This window comes from Aquarana catesbeiana, linkage group LG02, assembly GCF_042186555.1.
Source record: "Aquarana catesbeiana isolate 2022-GZ linkage group LG02, ASM4218655v1, whole genome shotgun sequence".
In the NCBI taxonomy this organism is placed as follows: Eukaryota; Metazoa; Chordata; class Amphibia; order Anura; family Ranidae; genus Aquarana; species Aquarana catesbeiana.
The window spans coordinates 203,944,870-203,970,329 of NC_133325.1; the positions used below are offsets into that span (position 1 = coordinate 203,944,870).

At 45.3% G+C, this 25,460-nt stretch overlaps 2 protein-coding genes and 1 non-coding gene across 5 annotated transcripts in view; 2 read left to right on the forward strand and 1 right to left on the reverse strand.

Moving 5' to 3' along the window:
* The window catches only part of WBP4 (WW domain binding protein 4), a 38,487-nt gene extending 32,828 nt beyond the window's left edge, over positions 1–5,659 (reverse strand). The window contains exon 1 of one of the 2 annotated variants that reach the window (XM_073614227.1): positions 5,504–5,659. The gene's annotated coding sequence lies outside the window, so the exon portion shown is untranslated. The remainder of the gene's footprint in view (positions 1–5,503) is intronic. The other variant, XM_073614226.1, reaches the window with a different exon arrangement.
* The window catches only part of ELF1 (E74 like ETS transcription factor 1), a 222,084-nt gene continuing 202,270 nt past the window's right edge, over positions 5,647–25,460 (forward strand). Inside the window, exons 1-2 of one of the 2 annotated variants that reach the window (XM_073614221.1) lie at positions 5,647–5,795; positions 23,725–23,804. The gene's annotated coding sequence lies outside the window, so the exon portion shown is untranslated. Of the gene's footprint in view, positions 5,796–16,521; positions 16,659–23,724; positions 23,805–25,460 lie in introns of those variants that run through there. The other variant, XM_073614222.1, reaches the window with a different exon arrangement.
* On the forward strand, positions 5,982–6,053 carry TRNAE-UUC (transfer RNA glutamic acid (anticodon UUC)). The gene has a single exon. It is a non-coding gene; the product is annotated as a tRNA-Glu (tRNA).

The window sequence follows — 25,460 nt, forward strand, 5'->3', positions numbered from 1 at the left end:
AGGATCTGCTCCTTCGCAGTACCTTCCTCAATGTGAGCCTGTAATTGGTTTTACCAGAACTCTACGTTCCTAGCTACCACCGTGACCGCCATAGCTGATTTCAGGCTACCCACGGTTGAGTCCCATGACTTTTTTAACAGGGAGTCCATCCTTTTATCCATTGGCTCGGATAAAACCCTCATGTCCTCAAAGGCCAAGACCGTGTGTATCTCAACCCCTGTGAGAAGGCCGCATCTAGTTTTGGAATCTTGTTCCATACTGATGCTGGATCCTCTGAGAAGGGAAATCGTATTTTTAAGGCCTTAGAAAAAAAATGGCTCTCTTTCAGGTTCCTGCCACTCTTTAATAGCCTCTATAAGGACCTCATGAACAGGAAAATTCTTCTTTTCCTGTTCCCCTAGGCCCTCATACATTTGATCATGTAGTGACAATGTCTTCTTCTCCGTTGGTATACCTAGTGTGGTATAAATGGCCCCTAAAAGATGATCTACCTCATCTAATGAGAGCTTGTATCGGGATGGCTTCCTGGAATCCCTATCCAGGGCTTCCCCCTCAGACTCTTGGGAGCCAGATGTTGCACTGTCAGGCTCCTCTTCCACCTCCTCTCTAGGGGCTACTGAAGAGCCTGCACTCGTGGAGGGTATTGCCTGTGTCTTTGGTAACGTTGTTGTCGGAGGAGCAGTCTGAAGCTGTGGCATTTGGAACCCCTCAAAAAAGGTTCTGAAGGATTCGAAAGTATTGGACAATTCCTTAACCGATGCCGCTAGCTCACCCTGCACTGAAGAGTGTTCTTGTACTAGTTTACTAATACACTCTTTGCATAATGTCTTTTCCCAGGTATCTTTAAGGGTAACCTTACAGGAAGGGCACCTCTTTTTTGAAACATGAGGGACTCTGGTTTTTTCGGTTTTCTGAAAAGACATAAGACAAAACCCCATAACCATTAACACACAGTACCCTTCCCCCGCACATTTGCAGAAGTGCAACACTTTCATTTGGGCTTGCCTCACCAGGGGCCCTATGAATCCACCCTCTGACACATGAGGGTCTTTAACTTAACCCCCCCCCCTTTGCCCCAGTTAATAGGAGGGGGGGGTGGTGGTGGTTCAGGCCAGGGGAGCTCCACCCTAGGTTCCCCTTACCCTCACATGGCTGGAGCTGGACTCTGCAGGAGCAGTGCGGTCTAGGTCCTACAGCTTTTGTCTGGCTCCTCTCCAGCCCATGCCTGGCTCCTTTTCAGTGTTCGCGGCCGGAACCGGAAGCCGCGAACCCGGAAGTGCACGCCCCTTTTGGCCGGATATGACGTCACCCGCCACAGGCCGCGCAGTCCCAGTACCCGGCATGTTAGTTTCCACGTGCTGCTGGGGGTACGAGACTGCGCTCCGCTTCACTGCGCTTAGTGATGAAAAGGCCGCCCCCCCAACCTGCGCTCAGGGATGCGGGGGTGGCAATAAGAAGAAAGTTCTTTCTGACCAGGTTAGTGTAAACCGCTGTGGTCTGTCCTAGGAGTCCGCACTCACTTTCAGGACATGTTGCCTGAGCCTCCTCTGGCTCTCCTGGCTGGTTCCTATGGTGTCTCCCCTCTGGAGGAAACACAAATAACTGAGGAGCCAGCAGGGGAGGAGGAAATTTATACAAGCTGGCGGAGGTGTTTCCAACAGAAGTGAGGATCCAAGCTCTCAGGTGGCTGTCCTGAAAGACGATTAGGGGAAAATTAATCAAAGGATAAGTTCATGTTTCATTACAGGTTACATGTTGTTACATATTAAGGGGGTAACATGTAACATGTTATGAAAGCATTGGCCCCCCGCTCTAAAAGCTAGTGGGGGATCTTCTCCTCCCTGCTAGCTGTCAAAATAAAAAAATTTAATTTACAAAGCTCTGTGAACTGAAAGTCCTGACAGCCTTAGCGGCGATGCGCTTGTAGTTTTCAACGAACTACCATGGTTCTGTGGTAGTTCAGTCGTGCTTCATGTCAGATTGGATTAGTTTCCTCGTACGGGGAAGCCGATACACGGACAGATCTGCAGGAGGCCTGCATGGCATCAGTGATCTGCTAATCCCTGGTGCAATGCTTTACAGGCTCCCGCAACAAAAAATAATAAATGCACATTTCTTTACCTGCAAAAAAAAAAAAAAAAAAAAAAAAAAAAATGGCCATTTATTATTATTTTTTTGGGCAAAAGGTGAACTTATCCTGTCTATTCCAAGTGTATTTTTCCCCCAAAAAATTGTGTTTGAAAAATAGCTGCACAAATTCCATGTGGCATAAAAATCGCCACGACTGCCATTTTATTCTCTAAGGTCTCTGCAAAAAAAAAAGTTAAGTCCATATATATATTTTCAAACTTTTGGCTCTGTATGCCACCAGAAAAAAAATGTAAATGAAACAAACCAAATTAATTTGAAGTGCAGATTTTCAGCTTTAATTCAAGAGGTGGAACATAAATATCAAGTTTTTTTTTTTTTTTTTTTTTTTTTTAGGAACTGCAACCATTTATATGCACAGTCCCTCCATTTTCAGGGACACAAATGTAATTGGACAAATAGAATCATAAATAAAATGTTCATTTTTTAATATTTTGTTGTGAATATTTTACTGGCAATGACTGCCTGAAGCCATGGATATTACCAAAGACTGGGTTTCCTCCTGATGCTTTGCCAGGCTCTAACTGCAGCGGTCTTCGGCAGTTCTTGGTTTGTGGGTCTTTCTGCCTTTAGTTTTGCCTTCAGCAAGTGAAATGCATGCTCAATTGGGTTGAGATCAGGCCATTGACTCAGCCATTGCAGAATATTCCACTTCTTTTCCTTCAAAAGCTCCTGGTTGCTTTTGCAGTGTGTTTTGGATCATTGTCCATCTGTACTGTGAAGTGCCTTCCAATTAACTCTGCTGCATTTGGCTGAATCTGGGCTGACAGTATATCTCTAAACACTGCAGAATTCATCCGGCTGCTTCTGTCACATCAATAAACACCAATGACCCAGTGCCACTGGAAGCCATACATTCCCATGCCATCACACTGCCTCCACCATGTTTTACAGATGATGTTATGTGCTGTGGATCATGAGCTGTTCCAAGCCTTCTCCACAGCTTTTTCTTCCTGTCATTCTGGTACATATTAAGCTTAGTTTAATCCATCCAAAGAATGCTTTTCCAGAACTGGTCTGGCTTTTTTTTTAGATGTTTTTTGGCAAAGTTTAATCTGACTTTTCTATTCTTCAGGCTTATGAAGGATTTGCACCTCGTGGTGAACCCTCTGTATTTGCTCTTGTAAAGTCTTCTCTTGATTGTAGTAGACTTTGACAATGATACGCCCACCTCCTGGAGAGTGTCCTTCACTTGTCTGGATGTTGTGAATAGGTTTTGTTTTACCATCAGAGGATCCTGCGATCATCCACCACTGTTGTCTTCCGTGGACGTCCAGGCCTTTTTATGTTGCTGAGCTCACCTGTGCGTTCTTCTTTCCTCAGAATGTACCAAACTGTTTATTTGGCCACTCCTAATGTTGCTGCTCTCTCTGATGGATTTGTTTTTGAAGCCTTACAATGGCCTGTTTCACTTGCATGGACAGCTCCTTTGAACACATGATGTAGGTTCACAACAATAGATTCCAAATGTAAATACCACACTTAAAATCAACTTCAGTCCTTTTACCTGCTTAATTGCTGAAGAAATAACAAAGGAGTAGCCCACACCTGGCCATGAAACAGCTTTTGATTCAATTGTCCAATTACTTTTGGTCCCTTGAAAAAGGGGGGTGGTTAATCTTAAGAGCTGTAATTCCTAAACACTTCCTCCGATTTGGATGTACGTACCCTCACATTAAACCTGAGAGTGCCCTTTCAGCCCATATCCATTATATAATTATAGCTTGAATATGTTTGGGTAAATACCTGAACAAATATAAAATTGTGCCTGTGTCCAAATATATATATATATATGGACCTAACTATATATAATGTTTGGGGGTTCTGGATCATTTTCTAGCAAAAAAAAAAAAAAAAAAAAAAAAAAAAAAAAAAGATAATTTTTACATGTAGGAGAGAAATGTCAGGATTGGCCTGGGCTGGAAACAGTTAAACAGCAGCGCATTTTTGTTGCAGGTGGTCACAAGAACATGTAACCCCCAGCGATAGTGTGATTAAGGCCTAAGCATGTTTACTGCAAGTGTAAAGGAGGCCTTAGTGTATGACAAGACATGCTGGTACACCCATTACTGGGATTGCTGTAGAGTGAATGTGTGTAGGGATCAGTCAGTGGACACATACTGTGAGCCCAGGGGGTGTGTAGGGATCAGTCGGTGGGCACATACTGTGAGCCCAGGGGGTGTGTAGGGATCAGTCGGTGGGCACATACTGTGAGCCCAGGGGGTGTGTAGGGATCAGTCAGTGGGCACATACTGTGAGCCCAGGGGGTGTGTAGGGATCAGTCGGTGGGCACATACTGTGAGCCCAGGGGGTGTGTAGGGATCAGTCGGTGGGCACATACTGTGAGCCCAGGGGGTGTGTAGGGATCAGTAGGGATCAGTCAGTGGACACATACTGTGAGCCCAGGGAGTGTGTAGGGATCACTCAGTGGACACATACTGTGAGCCCAGGAGGTCTGTAGGGATCAGTAGGGATCAGTCAGTGGACACATGCTGTGAGCCCAGGGGGTGTGTAGGGATCAGTCAGTGGACACATGCTGTGAGCCCAGGGGGTGTGTAGGGATCACTCAGTGGACACATACTGTGAGCCCAGGAGGTCTGTAGGGATCAGTAGGGATCAGTCAGTGGACACATGCTGTGAGCCCAGGGGGTGTGTAGGGATCAGTCAGTGGACACATGCTGTGAGCCCAGGGGGTGTGTAGGGATCAGTCAGTGGACACATGCTGTGAGCCCAGGGGGTGTGTAGGGATCAGTCAGTGGACACATGCTGTGAGCCCAGGGGGTGTGTAGGGATCAGTCAGTGGACACATGCTGTGAGCCCAGGGGGTGTGTAGGGATCAGTCAGTGGACACATGCTGTGAGCCCAGGGGGTGTGTAGGGATCAGTCAGTGGACACATGCTGTGAGCCCAGGGGGTGTGTAGGGATCAGTCAGTGGACACATGCTGTGAGCCCAGGGGGTGTGTAGGGATCAGTCAGTGGACACATGCTGTGAGCCCAGGGGGTGTGTAGGGATCAGTCGGTGGGCACATGCTGTGAGCCCAGGGGGTGTGTAGGGATCAGTCAGTGGACACATGCTGTGAGCCCAGGGGGTGTGTAGGGATCAGTCAGTGGACACATACTATGAGGCCAGCTCCAATCACTATCTCCTGGTGAAGGAGTTGAGCAGAATGCTGGGAGAGCTCCCATCACCCCCCCTGATCACTGTGTAATGGACGGCTTGGTGACAGCTCCTCCCATGTTGTAGAACTAGAAGTCCCAGCATACCGACACACAGATCGGCCTATCTCCTACACTTATGACATGGAGGGCTGTAGAATGATGTAAATACAGGACATACTAATCCTCCATCACTCACCTCCAATCACCGGGACATCGCCAGCAATTCCTATCAGTGGGAAGTACAGCTATACTAGAGCAGAGCACGGAAGCCGACACGCCCACACTACACCATCGGACGGAGACCTGCGAGGACCAAACCTCCTCCATCCGCGGGAAGACTCCGCCTCCTCCCCTTTGTTGTGGGCGGGGAAAGGAAAGTTGGCAGGAGCGCTGTACAGACAAGTTCAGAGAGCGGTACACTCAGTCGTGTATATAGCGGTGTGTGGACAGTGAGGGGAGAGAAGAGGCCGCCCGGGGCCTGGACCTAGGTGAGTCCCATCTCCGTACATTGGATGGCACTAGGACTGCTTCTTTTGTCGCTGCATATCTCCTGTGTGTCCCCTGAGAACTGAACACTATACATGACAGGCTGGGAGGGGGTGAGGGACGATCACAAGCTGGATCATGTGATGTAGTGCTGTGTGGCGGCTGCTAGACGCTGTGCTAAGCAGCTCTCCCATATGGTCTAGCGGTTAGGATTCCTGGTTTTCACCCAGGCGGCCCGGGTTCGACTCCCGGTATGGGAAGAAGAGTTTTTTTGTTTTTTATATCTATCTATCTATCTATCTATCTATCTATCTATCTATCTATCTATCTATCTATCCTCACTGTGTCCTGCTCAGTCGCTGGACATGCTGGGACTAGTATTTATCACATTTATGGAGAGGAGTGTGTCTATACAATATGCAGATGTATACAGATTTAAAGCGGAACTTTACCCATAACACCTTTTAATAATAAAATGATGTTCTTTAGCAAGGAACATACATTCCACATACTACAAAAAAATAGTGTGTGCTTTATATTGCCTCCAGCATTGATCCTGTTTCTTCTTGCTGGAGGCTGCCATTTTGCTGAAGCCCAGAGCCCCTGAACAGCAGTAAATCATAAAATGGAACTAAACCAATTGATTTAACGGTTTCAAAAACACTGTCACATGCCTAGAATGCCGGGATTGCTAACTGTCACATTTGCTTGTGTCCTCAACCAAACTGTCAAACCATTAAATAGCTGGTTTCATAACAAATCACAGCCACACCATGGCAGTTGCAGATCAAATAGAAGCAGCTTCCTTGGATGTAAAGGATAGGAGGGTTTAATTCTGCTTTAAAGAGGAAGTAAACTCAAAGGCATAATTTGTATCTATAGGTAAGCCTATAATAAGGCTTACCTATACGTACTGTACATATCTCCTAAACGTGCGCCATTTAGGAGATCTTTACATTATGTCATCTGCGCATGTGCTTTGAAGGAACGGCCACCCATGCAGATGTCCGCTTGCTGACTTATAACTCTAGGCTTACTGTGGACAAGTTCGGGTGTACCAAGATGGCTGCGACACAACATCACTTCAGTTGCATATTCAGATGGGTAGCGGCTTCCAGACAGAACACCTGACTGCTTACTCAATCACACGCCAGCCCACTCACCAGCCTGACCACCCGCCGGCCTGCTTACTCACCGACCTGCTCACCAGCCTGCCCGTCCATTCGCTCACCCGCCGGCCTGCTCAGTCACCCGCTCACCATTTTCTCGGGGGGGGGGGGGGGGGAACAATTGCCCTGTCGGGGCCCCCCCCCCTGGATCCGCCTCTGTGGTGAACACAGCTTATGCAGAGCGGACACAGACACAGCCCGCTCTCCTATATGGGCGGTCATATGTAAACCCTAACCAGAAGTACATGCTAGTATGGGAATAATACAAGCTTTCTATAAGAAAAGATTAATAATAGTATATACATCCGATGTACAAACCGTTATTAGCAAAGGGCACAACAAAAGTCCTGATGGAATTGTGTACATATACCTGGATATACAGTATAATGTTATTATTAGAGATGCCTTCAGACGAATATTGCAGCAAAGTCCAGTTGCAGGGGCCCCTGAGGATAATCGTGATGCAGCATCCGACTTTGTGTCAAAAAACCTGAAGACAAAATCGGCAATGATGGGGAGATCGTCCATCTGTTGTCCAAACAGCCTGGAATGCAGCTTCTCAGCAGCAGAAAGTGTGGTGCGACTTTGGAACTCAGGGTCAGGCTCTACTCTGCATATTAGTCCCAATCACTTCAAACATAAGATTGATACAATTCATGAAGAGATCTCCACTGTACTGATACCTTCTCCACCGAACACACCATGTCCAAAGGTACAATCATTACTTCATTCAACCCCGCCACTATAGACAAGGTTGCTAAACTTTTCTCTAACATCCACCTTACCACCTGCCCCCTGGACCCTGTTCCCTCATAAATGCTACGTTTACCCTCTGGCTCTATTCTACACTCTTTAACTCACATCTTTAACCACTTGCCGACCAGCCACCGTCATTCTACTGTGGCAGGTCGGCACGATCCCGCGAGCCGTCGTAGCTGTATGTTGGCTCCTTTTAAGTGGGATAGCAGGCTCGCACGTGCCCCCGCTGCACTGTGGGGGTGCCAATGTTCATGGCCAGTGGTCGCAATGTCTGCCAGCCACACGCGATCACGGGCACTAGAGGCAGAACAGGGACGTGTGTGTGTAAACACAAAATCCCTGTTCTGTGAGGAGAGGCAGATCGTGACTTCCTAACAGCTGGGAACCACGATCTATCATCTCCTATAGTCAGTCCCCTCCCCCACAGTTAGAACACACACTAGGGAACACAGTTAACCCCTTGATCGCCCCCTAGTGTTAACCCCTTCCCTGCCAGTGACATTTACACAGTAATCGGTGCATTTTTATAGCATTGATCGCTGTATAATTGTCATCCCAAAAATGTGTCAAAAAGTGTCCGATGTGTCCGCCATAATGTCGCAGTCCTGATAAAAATTGCAGATTGTCGCCATTACTAGTAGAAGCATACATATCAGTGTAAACTGAGGAAAAAAATTTCTTTAAAAAAAAAAAAAATGGGGATATTTATTATAGCACAAAATATTGTGTTTTTTTTTCCCCCAAATTGTCGCTCCTTTTTTTGTTTATAGCGCAAAAAATAAAAACCGCAGAGATGATCAAATACCACCAAAGAAAGCTCTATTTGTGGGAAAAAAAGGGCGTCAATTTTGTTTGGGTACAGCGTCACACAACCGCCCAATTGTCAGTTAAAGCGACGCAGTGCCGTATCGCAAAAAATGGCCTGGTCAAGTGGTTAATATCTCCCTCTCTGCTGGCATCTTCCCCAACTCTCTAAAATATATACATTAGTCACCCCCATACTTAAAAAGTCCTCACTAGACTCCACCAATCTTAACAACCTATGCCCCATCTCCTTGTTCCCCTTTCTATCTAAACTCCATGAACGTCTGGTCTACAACCAGCTGAGCGACCACCTAACCAAGAATAACCTTTTTGATCCCTTAAGTCTGGTTTCCACCCTCTACACTGTATGGAAACTGCTCTCCTAAAACTCACAAATGAATTGCTAACAGCTAAATCCAATGGACACTATTCTGTACTCCTACTCCTGGACCTCTCTGCTGCCTTTGACACAGTGGGCCACCCCTCCTCCTCAAAAAAAAACTCCACTCCTTTGGTCTCCGTGACTGTACTCTGTACTCATCCTGGTTCTCATCCTATTTATCCAACCCACCTTTAGCCTTATTTACAACTCTCCTCTCCTCTCCTCTCCTCTCCTCTCCTCTCCTCTCCTCTCCTCTCCTCTCCTCTCCTCTCCTCTCCTCTCCTCTCCTCTCCTCTCCTCTCCTCTCCTCTCCTCTCCTCTCCTCTCCTCTCCTCTCCTCTCCTCTCCTCTCCTCTCCTCTCCTCTCCTCTCCTCTCCTCTCCTCTCCTCTCCTCTCCTCTCCTCGGGTCCCTAAAGGTTCTGTTCTTGGACCTCTCTTATTCTCCATCTACATTGCCTCCCTGGGTCAGGTAAAAGCCTCCAATGGCTTCCAATACCAAATCTATCTCTCTACCCCTCAGCTCACTCCTTCAGTCTACTCACATATCACTAATTTACTAACAGTCATATCAGCCTGGATGTCACACCACTTCCTCAAACTCAGTCTATCCAAAACTGAGCTTATGATTTTTTTCCTCTCCCCCCCCATGTGCCTCTTCCGTTGTTTTCTCTGTTAAGATCGATAGCACTACTATCAGCCCATCCCCACATACCAAGGTTCTAGGTGTAACCCTGGACTCTAAACTGTGTTTGGCACCACGTTCAAACTCTGTCCAAATATTGCCACCTCAATCTCCGCAACATCTCCAAAATACGCATTTCCTAACCAATGACACCACAAAGCTCCTAGTTCACTCTCTGGTCCTCTCCCGTCTTGACTACTGCAACTCCCTCCCCATAGGATTACCTTAACATAGGCTATCCCCCCTTTAATCCATCATAAATGCTGCTGCTAGGCTCATCCATCTTACCAACCGTTCAGTGCTACCCTTCTCTGTTAATCCCTCCACTGGCTTACTCACCCAACAAATTAAATTCAAAATTTTAACAACAACTTACAAAGCCATCCACAACCCAGCCCCCAGCTAAATCGCTAACCTAGTCTCAAAATAACAATCTACTGCTTTCCTTCGTTCCTCCCAACACCTCCTACTCTCTAGATCCCTCGTCACCTCCTCCCATGTTAGCCTCCAGGTCTTTTCCCGCTCTGGACATGTCTGAGGAGGCCTGTAATGCACCCAGTGCTCTGGACATTCTGAGGAGGCCTGTTATGCACAGTAAGTGCTCTGGATGGTCTGAGGAGGCCTGTAATGCACATTGTGTGCTCTGGATGGTCTGAGGAGGCCTGTAATGCACATTGTGTGCTCTGGATGGTCTGAGGAGGCCTGTAATGCACATTGTGTGCTCTGGATGGTCTGAGGAGGCGTGTAATGCACATTGTGTGCTCTGGATGGTCTGAGGAGGCCTGTAATGCACATTGTGTGCTCTGGATGGTCTGAGGAGGCCTGTAATGCACATTGTGTGCTCTGGATGGTCTGAGGAGGCGTGTAATGCACATTGTGTGCTCTGGATGGTCTGAGGAGGCCTGTAATGCACATTGTGTGCTCTGGATGGTCTGAGGAGGCCTGTAATGCACATTGTGTGCTCTGGATGGTCTGAGGAGGCCTGTAATGCACATTGAGTTCTCTGGACGGTGGTCTGAGGAGGCCTGTGATAAGGCCAGGGCTTTTTTTTTCTGGGGGAACTTGGTGGAACTCAGTTCCACCACCTCTGGCTCAGACACTTTGGTGCCTGCTCACCACAATCACTTGTAAACACAGAAGTCTGGTTTCTGTGTTTACAAGTAACAGCTCTGCACTCTGTATGTAATACAATCCTGGTATTTAATGCCCCTTTAAGACCCTCCTACTGTTTTCGTGAAATTTGACTGAACACACCCACTATTTGATATGATTTTGGAGGGTGTGTGTAGGGGGAGGGGTTCCACCACCTATTGTTTGAGGGAAAAAAAGCCCTGGATAAGGCGATTTTTACCTACCTCACTTATACGCCTAATGATACATAAAATAAGTGATTAAAACCTTTTATCTTTGTGAATCAACCCATGCGGTTGCAGCTGTAACCCATGAAATCAATAAGGAATAACTGTGCAAAAAGAATAACAATCACATTTTTTTTTTACAGAAAAGAAAGGTTAGAATAATCAGAGATGACCAAATATAGTATAGAGATGTTACAAATGCAGTATTGCCAGTCTACAAAGATAGTAATGCAAAAAGGAGATATGGTTACAATTGACGTACACATGCTATCAAGTTATTGAGACAAACCTAGGATAGAGAATAGTTATGCCATGTACACACGGTCAGACTTTCCGACGGCAAATGTGCGATTGGAGCTTGTTGTCGGAAATTCTGACCATGCGTGGGCTCCATCGGACTTTTTCCATCGGAATTTCCGACACACAAAGTTTGAGAACAGGATAAAAAATTTTCCAACAACAAAATCCGATCGTTTAAATTCCGATCGTGTGTACACAAATCCGACGCACAAAGTGCCACACATGCTCAGAATAAATTAAGAGACAAAAGCTATTGGCTACTGCCCCGTTTATAGTCCTGACGTATGTGTTTTACGTCACTGCGTTCAGAACGATCGGATTTTCCGACAACTTTGTGCGACCGTGTGTATGCAAGACAAGTTTGGCCCAAAATCCGTTGGAAAAAATCCGACGGATTTTGTGGTCGGAATGTCCGATCAATGTCCGATCGTGTGTACAGGGCATTAGAGAAAAGAAAAGAGACATATAGATACATAGACAACTCTTACGTGACCATCTTTCATCTAGACTGTGAGCCGAAGAGAGCTAGCATCCCTAGGCTTTGGTTTTTATGTTGTTAGAATAACCCATTCCTACCAATCCAAACTCAGGATCACCTCATTGGTTCAGAAGTGGCATTGAATCCTGATTGGCTGAAATTTAAGTCTCATACTTCCCACATAAACAAGAGGCTATCTCCGGTGCCTCTGTCTCTGAAAACCTGAGTACCTGTTTAAGCCTCATCTCTTGATTTACAACCGTCAGCCCTCTTTGATATAACATAAATTAGCATTTCAAGGACTTGGGAGCCGCAATGTCTGCCCTTTGTCCCAAACAACAATAGAATAACCTATTTACTATGCAAACAGCAGACCAAAAGACGTTGGTGTGTTTGAGATACCAAAAACCGTAAATAGGCCTACCTTCTAGTACACATGTTCCTATAAAACATACATACATACATACATACAACGGGGCGTGGTAATGCCCAGTGAGTGCTCTGGACGGTGGTCGGAGGAGGTCTGTAATGCACACAGTGCTCTGAATGGTCTGAGGAGGTCTGTAATGCACATTGAGTGCTCTGGATGGTCTGAGGAGGTCTGTAATGCACATTGAGTGCTCTGGATGGTCTGAGGAGGTCTGCAATGCACATTGAGTGCTCTGGATGGTCTGAGGAGGTCTGCAATGCACATTGAGTGCTCTGGATGGTCTGAGGAGGTCTGCAATGCACATTGAGTGCTCTGGATGGTCTGAGGAGGTCTGCAATGCACATTGAGTGCTCTGGATGGTCTGAGGAGGTCTGCAATGCACATTGAGTGCTCTGGATGGTCTGAGGAGGTCTGCAATGCACATTGAGTGCTCTGGATGGTCTGAGGAGGTCTGCAATGCACATTGAGTGCTCTGGATGGTCTGAGGAGGTCTGCAATGCACATTGAGTGCTCTGGATGGTCTGAGGAGGCATGTAATGCACAGTGACTGCTCTGGATGGTCGTCTGAGGAGGACTGTAATGCTGCACAGTGCTAACCACACCACACCACTAAGCACACTTTGGTCGCTACCTTGCTTACTGGGAGGGGAGACGCTCACGGGCTTTTCAGGCAGAGCTTTGAGGAGACTGGAAATTCACCTGGATAAACATCCCTGCCTCACATTTTTGTTCGTTGACAAAAATGAGAATTGATTTTTGTCATAGTTTTCGTCAATTGACAAAAATGTGGGGTAATTTTTGTTTAGTTTTTGTCACTGAAAACATGCCGCTGACGAAAATTATGACAAAAATGTTTTTGTCTATGAAATTAACACTGTTATCCTGGGTACTGGATGACCATGTCCCGGCACTGCTGTAAGGCCCCTTTCACACAATCGGACCGTTCAGGTCTGCCTGTCAGTTTTGACGGCGGACCTGAACGGGCGATCCATGTTAGCCTATGGAGCGTCGGATGTCAGCGGAGACATGTCCGCTGACATCCGACCCCGTCCGATCCGCTAAAAGCAGATGTATGGCTCTACGTCCAGATCCGTCGCTATCGGATCGGGTGAGATCTGACGAAAACGGACACGCTGTCCATTTTCGTCCGATCCCTCCATAGGTGGCAGCGGCGCCTGACAAGCCCCTCCCCGCTCAGTGAGCAGAGAGGGACCTGTCATCCGTGGGCTGAGCGGAGATCAACGGACAGATCTCCCGCTGAGCCGGCGGACCGAGGCGGGCTCCGTAGAAACGGAGCCCGCCTCGTGTGAAAGGGGCCTTAGTGTTAAAAAAAATAAAAAAAAAATAAAAGCATAATAAAATAATATAAACATTGTCATCTGTAGTTTCTCCTACTTTTAGGAAATATATTGTTTTGGGGTTTTTAAGTAAATATGTATGTGAAAAATAAGCATTTTAGCTTGTGTGTGAAAAAAAAAAATAGTCTTGCAGCGGAAGACAGAGAAATGCCAGAGAGAACGCCCTCTAGTGACTAATATACTAACCTCCTATATTTGATACAATAAAAAAGGAGAGCCATCAAAATCTGCAAGTGAAGAAAAAATTACCTTGAAGTAGCAGAAAAGGCTAACTATCGTTTTATACAATCAATCCTGTAATTGCAAAGCTCTGAGTCATCACTGTAATGGGGAGAGCTGACAAAGGGGATAATTTGAATAGAGCAGTGACATCGCCTATTGGCGTTCACTGCTCCATCTGTTGTTGTGGGGGAGAAGCTGCGCCAGAGGGGAAAAGAGGTCCTGGAGCTTTGTGGAAAAAGTAAACAACCACTATAAGCCTCGGTTCACACTGGGACGACTTGTCAGGCGACCTAGTCGCCTGACAAGTAGCGTCCCGTTCTCTGCAATGGAACCGTTCCGTCGCTCCAACTTAGAAAAGGGTTCCTGTACGACTTTGGGAGCGACTTGCATTGACTTCTATACATAAGTCGTTTTGCAAGTCGCCGCTGAGTCGTGTCCTGGGTCGCCTGAGGCAGTCGCGCTGCCTCAGTGTGAACCGACCCTGAGAAGTGCATCTTACTAATATGTATTCATATTATATTTAGACTGAAGCACACTAATTATGGTCAAAGTCTGCGGCCCCCACTTCCAAACCTCGCCAACCGCCACCCCCCCCTTCAGGAATTGGGTATTCTTCTCTGTGCCAGCTGCTCAGTGCCGAAACTGAAAATGCAGGATGCACTTTGCTGAAAACCAACACCGAAAATGAATGACAGTTGTTAAAAAATATTTATATTTTTATATATAATTGTATTATATTCAACTTTTTAATTAATATAATCAATTTAAATTAATATGAATTTATTGTTGGCCATTATTGGTGCAAGAAAAGCTGAAGAAAAATGCAGTCTCTAACCGTCTCTTGTATCATATCCTCCAGTCTCTAACCCTCTCTTGTATCATGTCCACCAGTCTCTAACCCTCTCTTGTATCATGTCCACCAGTCTCTAACCCTCTCTTGTATCATGTCCACCAGTCTCTAACCCTCTCTTGTATCATGTCCACCAGTCTCTAACCCTCTCTTGTATCATGTCCTCCAGTCTCTAACCCTCTCTTGTATCATGTCCTCCAGTCTCTAACCCTCTCTTGTATCATGTCCTCCAGTCTCTAACCCTCTCTTGTATCATGTCCTCCAGTCTCTAACCCTCTCTTGTATCATGTCCTCCAGTCTCTAACCCTCTCTTGTATCATGTCCTCCAGTCTCTAACCCTCTCTTGTATCATGTCCTCCAGTCTCTAACCCTCTCTTGTATCATGTCCTCCAGTCTCTAACCATCATCTGTCTGCAATCTCTTAATTAAACTTAAACACACTGCTAATAGTATTGGAAAAATTTCCATTTGGTGCACCTCTAGCAGACATGATACAAGAGATCAATGTAGCCTACCAGTGCCTGTGGGATGCAGCCTCACCAGTGGCTGTGGATACAGCCTGCCTGCGCCCAGAGCAGAGCGGTGATCTCCTGCTGTGTCACAGAACTGCATTTGCAGTAGCAATGTGTCCTGCCTCCTGTGATCATGCCACACTGATTCAATGTCCCGGCATTAGATTAGTGTGCCTTCTATCACAGGAGGCGGGACATTGTTACTACGGCCACCCGGATAATTCAGCTCCCTGACACAGGGAGTACCGCTCTGTGAGGAGAGGAGGAGGGAGGGGAGGACAGGACCTTGTGCCACCATGATGACACCCCGCATTGGGCGGCAACCAGTGGCTCGGCCACCACTACTGCGCATGCGCTATTATCGGCGTCTTATCTGCACTTTTTTCTTTTGGCAAAATGCCCAAAACACCATTTTCGGCGGATTATGTTTTGGCTGCCAAAATTTCGGTGCATCCCTAGTAATTTGAATTTGGTGCATGAGTGGCTTCTCCCGCACAGCAGTGTTTATCTTTACACAGAGATCTGTGAATGAAAGGACTACAAGTCCCATCTGCCACTTAAAACAGTATCAAACCCAATTGCAATTATTTATTATATTGCAGCTTACCAATTCTTAGATGTGATAGCTGCATCAGTATTCTTTTTTAGGCTCTCTTTTATTTTCACCACTCCCGCCCCGATAAAAGTGATCTTGCAGCGAATCCGCCGCAGAGACTACCATTATTGGAAACCGGACCGCCCGCCGAAGAAGATACCAGGGTTACGGCAGCTAGCTGCTGCCATTACAAAGATATCCCTCTTCAAAGTTAGGACGTAGATCGGCGTGCTGCAGTCCAGAAGTGGCTAGATCACCAGGTGAAGACAGAGGGCAAAAACCTAAAAAAGAAAACGAATGCAGCCACCACATCTAATAATTGGTAATCTGCAATATGATAGATTATGAGTTTATTACCGCTTTAATGAAGCACAGATCATTGATACTTCCTCCAGCTCCATAACTAAGGTCTTGATCTTGGTACAGACCTGAGCTGGAGGAATAGTCTGCAGGAGCCTCTACATTGCGATTGCAATACTTTGTAGATCCACAAAAAAAAAAAAAAAAAAAATGAATGCACTTTTTCTTTTGCAAACAGTGGCTTCATCTTTTTAAATGAGTCCTTACTGAAAATGTGATGTAGTTTCTGTGTGAGGGGGGTTGTTGCTGTGCTGGACAGCGTGCTGATGAAGTGCTTGTCATAGTTGGCCCAGATCTCCCTCTGCTGAGAGTCTGCATTCTCTAATGTTTCACATGACACGCTTGCTTGGGGCTCTTTCCTCCCAGTCTGGGATTTCCCTGGAAAACTGATTCCAGCTTTGTAGGCTGTTGCTGGGAATAGCCGTCATGATGAGTAGTAAAGAGCATCATGTGATTGTGGGAGAGGTCCCTGTGTAGGCAGCATTTTCGTTGTAAATAGACATGTCATCCTGAGATTGGCTGTGTTAATTGTGACCTGCCAGATCCCAGCCGCTGCACCATCGCCCTGAAGCCTTGCCTGGAAGAGATCAATCTGCGCAGAGCAAGTATGCCTTCTCCTAGTTACACTGGTCTTTACATTGTGGGGTTAACTCACATTTTCCTCTTCTTTTTATTCCTTGGCTTTTCTGTATTCTTCTAAGTTTGGTTTGTATTGTCAGGGGACTATTATGAAGGTGGATGTAAGTGAACTGTTTTCAGGCAGTTCTCATTCAGCATCCTAACCTATCAGTGAGTGCAGCTGGTAGAGATGTGAGCTGTATCCCATGAGAGGGGCCTGGAGTACCGGCTTGGAATGGCGTTACCGATGTGCTGCTGCAGGTCAAATATTCGATTTTGATTTATCACTTTTACTGTCTGTCTTTTTATCACATGTCCTCAATAACACATTTAGGGAACAGTTTATTGCTCAGCACAAAACAGGAGCAGGGAGACCTTTACATGATGAGTCTGTTACTCCCTGCTGCTGAAAAATACCTCTGTGCCAATAGAAAACATGCCCCTGGCTATTTTTGATGAGCGAAAACAGCATCGCAGTGGAAAATCAGTCACAGATCTTTAGAAAACTCCTCGCAATTGAATCCCCAGGATAGCAGATACAAGAGTCACAACTACAAAATAAACGGTTTGATACTCTTTTTATAAATATGCCAAAATATGATAGCATACAGTGTTAAATTTTGGAATGTAAAGGGAGAGGATTAATACATGGAAACGACAAACACAACCCTGGATACAACTTTTTTTTTTTTTTTTTTTTTTTTTTTTTAAAGGGTCAGATTGTGAAAGGGGGGGGGGAGGGCATAAAAAGCAAAGCCAAGAGTCTATTTAAAACCTTAAAGGATAACTAAAGGTTCCATGTTTTTTTTTTTATTTTAATTTTTTTTAAACAAACATGTCATACTTGCCTCGTCTGTGCAATTGGTTTTGCACAGAGTGGCCCGATCCTCCTCTTCTGGGGTCCCTCAGCAGCGCTCCTGGCTCTTCCTTTTCTTGAGTGCCCCATTGGAGAATCGCTCTCCCTCGGGGCACCCGTGCGGGCGCGCTCCTGTGTCCTGCTGCTGCGTTTATTGACACAGACAGCAGGACTCAGCTCTGCCCCAACCCCCCCGGTTTCCGTGTCATTGGATTTGATTGACAGCAGTGGGAGCCAATGGCTGCGGTGCTATCACTGTATCCAATCAGGACCCGAGACACCGGCTGGAGTGGGTGTGCTCGTCTCCGGCCCAGGAACGATCGGGCTCAGGTAAGTAAAAGGGGGGGCTCTGGGGGGGCTGGTGGACTACAAGAGGTTTTTCACCTCAATGCATAGAATGCATTGAGGTGAAAAACCGCAGGGGGTAAACAACCCCTTTTAAGGCCTCATGCACATTGGACGTTTTTACAGCTGCTGTTTTGGATGTCAGACGTTTTTTTTCTGCAGCCAATAAACTCCCCAGTATGTATCCCAGTAGAAAACGCACCGCTCCAGGACAATCACCAATCCCTCGTATCTGCTGTCTCTGCAATGAAAAGGGTGCTGGCCCTGTTTGCAATAGGATATAGAACAGCAATGAAGGCTGGATGGCTGCACTCCAATGCAATCTCATTTATTCCATGTAAAATGACAACTATTTTTGGCTTTTTTATTTCTTTTGTTTTTATTATTTTTTTTACACTTTTATTGTAAGTATAAATGATCCAGGTTAGGGTCTCTCAGTTTTTTTTTTACGAAAGGCAAATCCACTTTGCACTTGGAAGTGCAGTCGCTCTAAATCTAAGGGGTAGATCTGAAATGAGTGGAAGCTCTGCTGATTTTATCATCCAATCGTGTGCAAGCTAAAATGCTGTTTTTTATTTCTCTTGCATGTCCCCCTCGGATCTACAGCGACTGCACTTCCAAGTGCACTGCAAGTGCAAAGTGGATTTTCCTCTAGTAAATAACCCCCACAGGCTTTTATCAGCATTTTTTGGCAGGGGCATTTCTTTAATTTGCAGGGATATCCTCTCACTGCCTGTTTGGCTATGAGACAGAAAGTGAAGGGAAATCTCCGCAACGGGACACAGATGGTGAAAAAAAAAAATCGGACAGGGCTTATAAAAGTTTTGCCTATATTTCTATTTGTACGTTTTTGAAAGATTTTGTCTGGGTCCGAGTGCCAAAAAAGTACGGTAATTGTCACAATAAAATCTGTAAAACACCACGCTGGTGTTTGATGGATGTCATGTAAATGAATGGGAAAACGATTGCCCTGTATGTAATATTATATATTTTTTGGACTTGTGCAGAGAAGGTAGGATGGTATATATTGGCACTTCTGTGTGGAATGTAAACTGCCTGGGGAGCAATGTAGAATTCCATGGACTTGATGACCTGATGCAACCCATTCCCTCTCTACCAGAAATGTGTATGTCATCCACTAGCATCAAGTCATATGGCACAGTGAATGGAATGCAATGAATGCTTGGAAGAAGAGGGAGTTCTCAGGAGTCATAGATGATTGCTGATCTAATAGTTCTATCAGTTTCTGGCATTGTTTACCAAATCCTGGCTTTTCAGACATGGCATCCTTTTGATTCGTAGTAATGCCAGATAAATTGTTTTCATTACTATGTTGTTAATACTTGTAATAAAGCCATAGTATTCAGTGCAAGGATTGCTTCTTTCATATGCTTTTCTTTCAATAGTTTTTTAAGTTTTCACAGTACAGGATAAAGACCTCTGCATCATTTTTAACAGTGTACAGTATTCATAGTCCATCAAACATACTGTATAGGCGAGAACAATTTACCTCTTCCGTCCTTCAAGGCCATTTATCAAAGGTTCTGGGCAACTTGCCTTATCCACTTTATCATTTGTGGTTCGTATAACGGACTATATGGTGGATTCTCCACCTTGCGCATTACACTATACTCTGTAGCCTTATGTCCACTTTATAATGTAGGTCTTAGAGTACGCCCCCCGATGTCTGGAGACACCAGACCCCCAGTAATCAGTAGCCTGGTTCCCCAAGCCATGGAGGGACCCAGTCCAGACCCCACAATGCCAGGGTCCTACAGAGGGAAAGGGGGATAGATGATGAAAAGGAAAGATGAACTCGGAGGGAATAGGAGGTAGGATTGGGGGGGACACTCCATGCTCCTTGTTATGTCATTCAGGAAAGGTCCTAGTTAGAGATTGTCCAGGGGTCATTTGTTAAGTATCTGCTCCATGGGTCCCATACTTTTACAGTATTAAACAACTTCATTTTATCCTGCATAATTGCTGTTAATCTTTCATTTAGCATAAGCCAAGACATTTTGTGTTTTAAATTGGTTGAATGGTAGGGCTGCAGACTTCCAGTTTATTTTTCATATGTTTTTGTTTATATTTTTGTTTATATTCTTCTCCACATTTTTCGTGCAGACCAAGCTGTCCAGCAAAAGTGACAATTCTAGGGATCAGGACTAACCATAATGGAGTTAGTGGTGCTTACAGACTGTCCATCCAGAATTCACAGGGTGACAACACTGCAGTGATTTCATTGCAGAATAAAGAGCGTTGTCAGCCTGCTGAAGTTGAGAACTGATGGATCTATGGGCATGATCAATAGGTAAACCTGGGTTACAGGGGGACTATTAGGTATGTGTGTCATGTTTTGCTTTTGAAAATAATTTTACATAAAAGGAAACCTGAGCTGAGAGAAATATGTAGGCTGCTATTACAGATATCCTAGTAAAAATGCTGATTACTTGGCTTACTCAGTACTTCAGAGTAATTGCCCTGATACAAAAATGCAGAAAGAAGTTATGCCTGCTGTCATCCATACTTGTTCCAAGTCCGTTACTTTTAAGTTGCTGAAGGATGAAGTCTTTCTACCTGCCCCTATGTGGAAGCTTTAGGCCAATTAGAGGGTGAAATAGCTGGATGTAGTCCTATGCTCCCCTATACCTGTAAGTCCTAAATATTTGAACATTTCTTTGCTTCCAGTGGCTGTATGGAGAGATGGGGAGTGAAGGACATATGAGTAGTAGCCTCAGGGGAGGGTAGCATTAAAGTGAACCCATTGTTTTGCCATGCATGGGCAAAGAACAAGTTTGTTTTAATGCTAGGAAATCGGCGTGACAAAGCTATCTATTTTTAGAAGTAGGTCAAGATGACTGCCTACTTATTTATGTTTTTCTCTTAACCATTCTCAAATAAATGTCATCGGAGCAACAATTGTGCTTTTAAAAACGCTTTTAAAGTGAGTCTCTTCAGAAACTAACACGGAGGAACAACTGAGTGAAGCGAGGGACCAAGGGGACCAGGAGATTGACATCCTGGAACTGTCGTGTTCTGAAGACACTTCGACAAACGAGTCTAGAGCGGCATTTGACAACGTTGGCAGCCGGAGAGGTAAGTGTTTACTATCTCTTTTGCAGGGAATGTGAAACCTTGACTTTAGCGACAGTCGCTTAAAGCAGAATTAAACCCTAATATCCTTTACAGCCAAGCAAGCTGCCATCTTGGCTTCTGTTTGAGTAGTTGCCATGGTACTGCAGATGTGATTGGGTATGACCCCTGCCATTTGATGGCTTGACAGTGCAGTTAACAGCACAAGCAAATCTGACAGTTCTCATTTATGGCATGTCTTGAATTTAACAGTTTTGGAAACCCATTAAATCGATGGGTTTAGTCCTGCTTTAACTCGTAGGATAATGTCTAGGGGATTGGAAAAGGCACTTTTCGTACCTGATCCCCATTCCGACAGGTTCCCTCAAGACCCTGTTCACAGCTGGGCATTTTGGGATTTCAGCAGAATCGCTGCGGTTCTGCCCACGATCTCAAAATGCACTACCATCACGAAACACAGGTTCAGATGCCATTATTTTCAACAGCACCTAAAATGTGGTGCGCTATTGCTGCGTTTGCCTCGTGATTTATCGGGAAAAATCGCATCTCGTGAAGCTTGTCGCCCAAAAAAGGCTCCTTTTTTAGGCAACAAGCTTCACGCAATGCGATTTGCTGTGATTGCCACAGTAAATTGCATAACAATCGCGGCAACGCGTTTAAGGTGTCATTAAAAATAATGGTCGCGGTTGCAAGTCGTCATCATCAAGTACAGTGTCGAGCAGGGGGTTTAGGTAAGTAAAATAACATTTTCTGGTACCCTAGAAATACATAAGCAAGCAATTAACCCTTGCAGTGCAGAGGCAGCCCCACTGCATGGATGAGTTTTTGTTTTCCCTGGGGATAGGCTTCAGGTCCGGTTCACACTGCTGTGGTGCGAATTGCATCAGTTTTGAGTGCGATTTAGGTTCCAATTGCACAGGCTGGTTGTTAAGGAGCGGGGCCACCATGTCCTTAACAATCGCTGACTCATCAGCTGTCAGTGAGTTTCCCTCCTGACAGCTGAAAATGTAAACAAAAGAATGGCCGCAATTAAAAATTATGAAAAAAAAACCCAGCATGCCTCCCCCTCTAATTCATGCCAGGCCCTTCGGGGACCTCATGCAAAGCTTCACGGCTGGTTTGCCTTAGTCATGTTTGTGGCACCAGCACCCAATTGCCGATTTGAAGAATGGGCTTGGGTGAGGACACCACTGGATGCCATAATGGTAAATGCTCTAAAATTAAAAGTCAATAGCTAACAGGGGATCTGTTGAGATTTACACTCCCTTTTCTGGCCTCCTGAGAATGACTTTACCAGACAGGAAATGAAGGATAATCTCTAAGACCCCTTTCACACTGAGCGGCCCCAGGCATTAGCGGTAAAGCGGCGCTATTTTTAGCACCGCCAGCACCGTCGTTTTAGCGACGCTATTCGACTGCTAGCGGGTGGTTTTAACCCCCGCTGGCAGCCGAAAAGGGGTTAAATCCGCCCGCAAAACACCACTGCAGCAGCACTTTGTCGGCGGTATAGCAGCGCTGCCCCATTGTTCTCCCACGGGAGTCTATGCCTCTTCCCGTCCCCACCGCGCTGTCTGCTGGGACACACACGGGTCCCAGAGACAGCGGGGACCAGTTAGGAAGCGCAGCGCGACTCGCGCATGCGCAGTAGGGAACCGGGAAGTGAAGCCGCAGCGCTTCACTTCCCGATTCCCTTACAGAGAATGGCGGCGGCAGCAACCGAGGGACGATTCGGTCTCGGGTGCCGACATCGCTGGACCCTGGGACAGGGGTGTGTCCTTATTTTAAAAGTCAGCATCTGCAGTATTTGTAGCTGCTGACTTTAAAAAAAAAAAAAAAAAAAATTTTGCGGGACTCCCTCTTTAATAACCCTTAATTTACTCTAATCGGCCTTAATTAACTCCTTATTCTCCTGCATTTAATTATTATTTTCCTGCTTTTTATTCTTTTGTTCATGTCTATTTTATAAACGATAAACAATTAAAACTTTTTTTTTTTTGTTTGCTTTGTTAGTGAATATTTTTACACATATATATTTACATATTCCACATTGAAAAAGTGCTAAATTAAAAAAAAAAATCAATTTATTTCATTTGTAAATAAGGTAGTTGGTATCGGCGAGTAATAAAAAAAAGTATCGGTACTTGTACTCATTGTGAGTAAAATGGTATCGGTGCATCCCGGTGTGTATGGAGCTTTACTCTTCACTTATTATTCGTCATAGAAAATGTCTGCTGTTAGAAGCTTGTACTGTGACTTTAGTTTTAGCAAATTTTTACAGTTATCAGATCAGCCTGTGCTGGACGTATTATACAGGAATGGTGTACACGCTTACAGCGAGTTGATGTTTTGTAGGATAAACGGAGCTGCATGTTTAAAGTCCATAGGTCATCAGAGTAAATGGGGGTGGAGTAGAGTCAGTCTGTACCATGCTGAACACAAGCCTCACAATGATAGGTCACATATGCTCTCATTTCACGTTTTGCTCTGTGAATATGGTAATGATCAAGTCCTCGCTAACATTTGTTTGTAATTATTGTCATTTGGAGGCCTTGTTAAAAAGAAATGCCATTCCAGCGACTACACATAGAAGACACAAACACACAGGCGTCAATACTCCCCACAGATTACCTCGACTTCCTTTATTGCAAAAAGCACCTGAAAACTGAAACAATGTAGCGGTTTCACTGTAGGCTCGAAGATTTTCTGTCATGAGACTATATATTCAGCTAAAAAAGATCTTGTTTTACTTTCTCTTGCAGTTCAGTTTCACAGCTCTGATTGCCATCAAATGAAGTCCGCCCCATGTGAGCTGAAGTATCGAAAGGAGCATTTTTAAAAGGTAAGCAACTTATTCGTACTCTCTGATGGGGTGACATATGTCTAAATCAATCACCATACTAATAGAAAGGTGTTGAACCTTTGGGGGAGAGAATATCCTCTTCTCTCTATTTTTTTTTTTTTTTTTTTTCCCATAAAGAGTTTATTTAGTAATAAGAAAGCAAGTAACAATTCACTTTAAATGACACAGTAAGACAATTTACAAGCAGGGTATAAAGGCAAAAAAACCACAGGGTACATCTAATGTAGGTTATGATAATAGAATACCGGCAATACAACCAGATATACATATTGCGCTAGATGTGGGTTGGAGGATCATTATTAAAATCCCGCGGCCCCCCCGCCCTCGAGCGGCAAAGCCCAACTAAGGAGAGGAGGTAGCTGATACGGTTGGTCCCAGCCAACTCCTCATGAGCCAAGTACCCTTACAAGCATATAGGTAGGGCCATGTTAAGACGCGCTTGTGAAGATCAGCCACTAGGGATGAGCTTCGAGTTCGAGTCGAACCCATGTTCGACTTGAACATCGGCTGTTCGCCAGTTCGCCGAACAGCGAACAATTTGGGGTGTTCGCGGCAAACTCGAAAGCCACGGAACACCCTTTAAAATTCTATGGGAGAAATCAAAAGTGCTAATTTTAAAGGCTTATATGCATAGTATTGTCATAAAAAGTACTTGGGGACCTGGGTCCTGCCCCAGGGGACATGGATCAATGCAAAAAAAAGTTTTAAAAACTGACGTTTTTTCGGGAGTAGTGATTTTAATAATGCTTAAAGTGAAACAATAAAAGTGTAATATTCCTTTAAATTTCATACCTGGCGGGTGTCTATAGTATGCCTGTAAAGGGGCGCATGTTTCCCGTGTTTAGAACAGTCTAACAGCAAAATGACATTTCAAAGGAAAAAAGTCATTTAAACTACTCGCGGCTATTAATGAATTGCCTATCCAACAGTACACATAAAAGTTCATTGATAAAAACTGCATGGGATTTCCCCACAGGGGAACCCCGAACCAAAATAAAAAAAAAAACTGGCATGGGGTCCCCCTAAATTCCATACCAGGCCCTTCAGTTTTGGTATGGATATTAAGGGGAACCCTGTGCCAAAATAAAAAAAAAAAAAAATTGGGGTGGGGCCCCCCAAAAATCCATACCCTTATCCGAGCACTCAACCTGGCAGGCCGCAGGAAAAGAAGGGGGGGGACAATAGAGCGCCCCCTCCTGAACCGTACCAGGCCACATGCCCTCCAGTCAGACCTCCAATGTCAGGATTGGATCTTATCCTGTTGAGGAGGGGATCCAGCGTCAGAATGTAAATTGGGGGGGGGGTAAGGGACATCCCTGGCGTGTCCCATTGCTGATAGAGAAGGTGTTTGACAGGTGGCAATTAACCCTTACCTTGGCGGAGGGATTCGAATACAGGGCTAGTACATGTGAGAGCATGCGGGGCGCCAGGCCAACAGCCACAAGCACCTCCCGCATATAGTCACAGGCCACTCTGTCAAACGCTTTCTCAGCATCAAGAGAGGAAGAACCCTTGTGACTTAGAGGATGTGAGCCAGTGGTGGAGATTTAGGGTACGGATAGTGTTGTCCCTGGCTCCAGGGACAAAGCCCACCTGATCCGAAGAAATTCGTTCGGGAATCAAAGGGAGCAATCT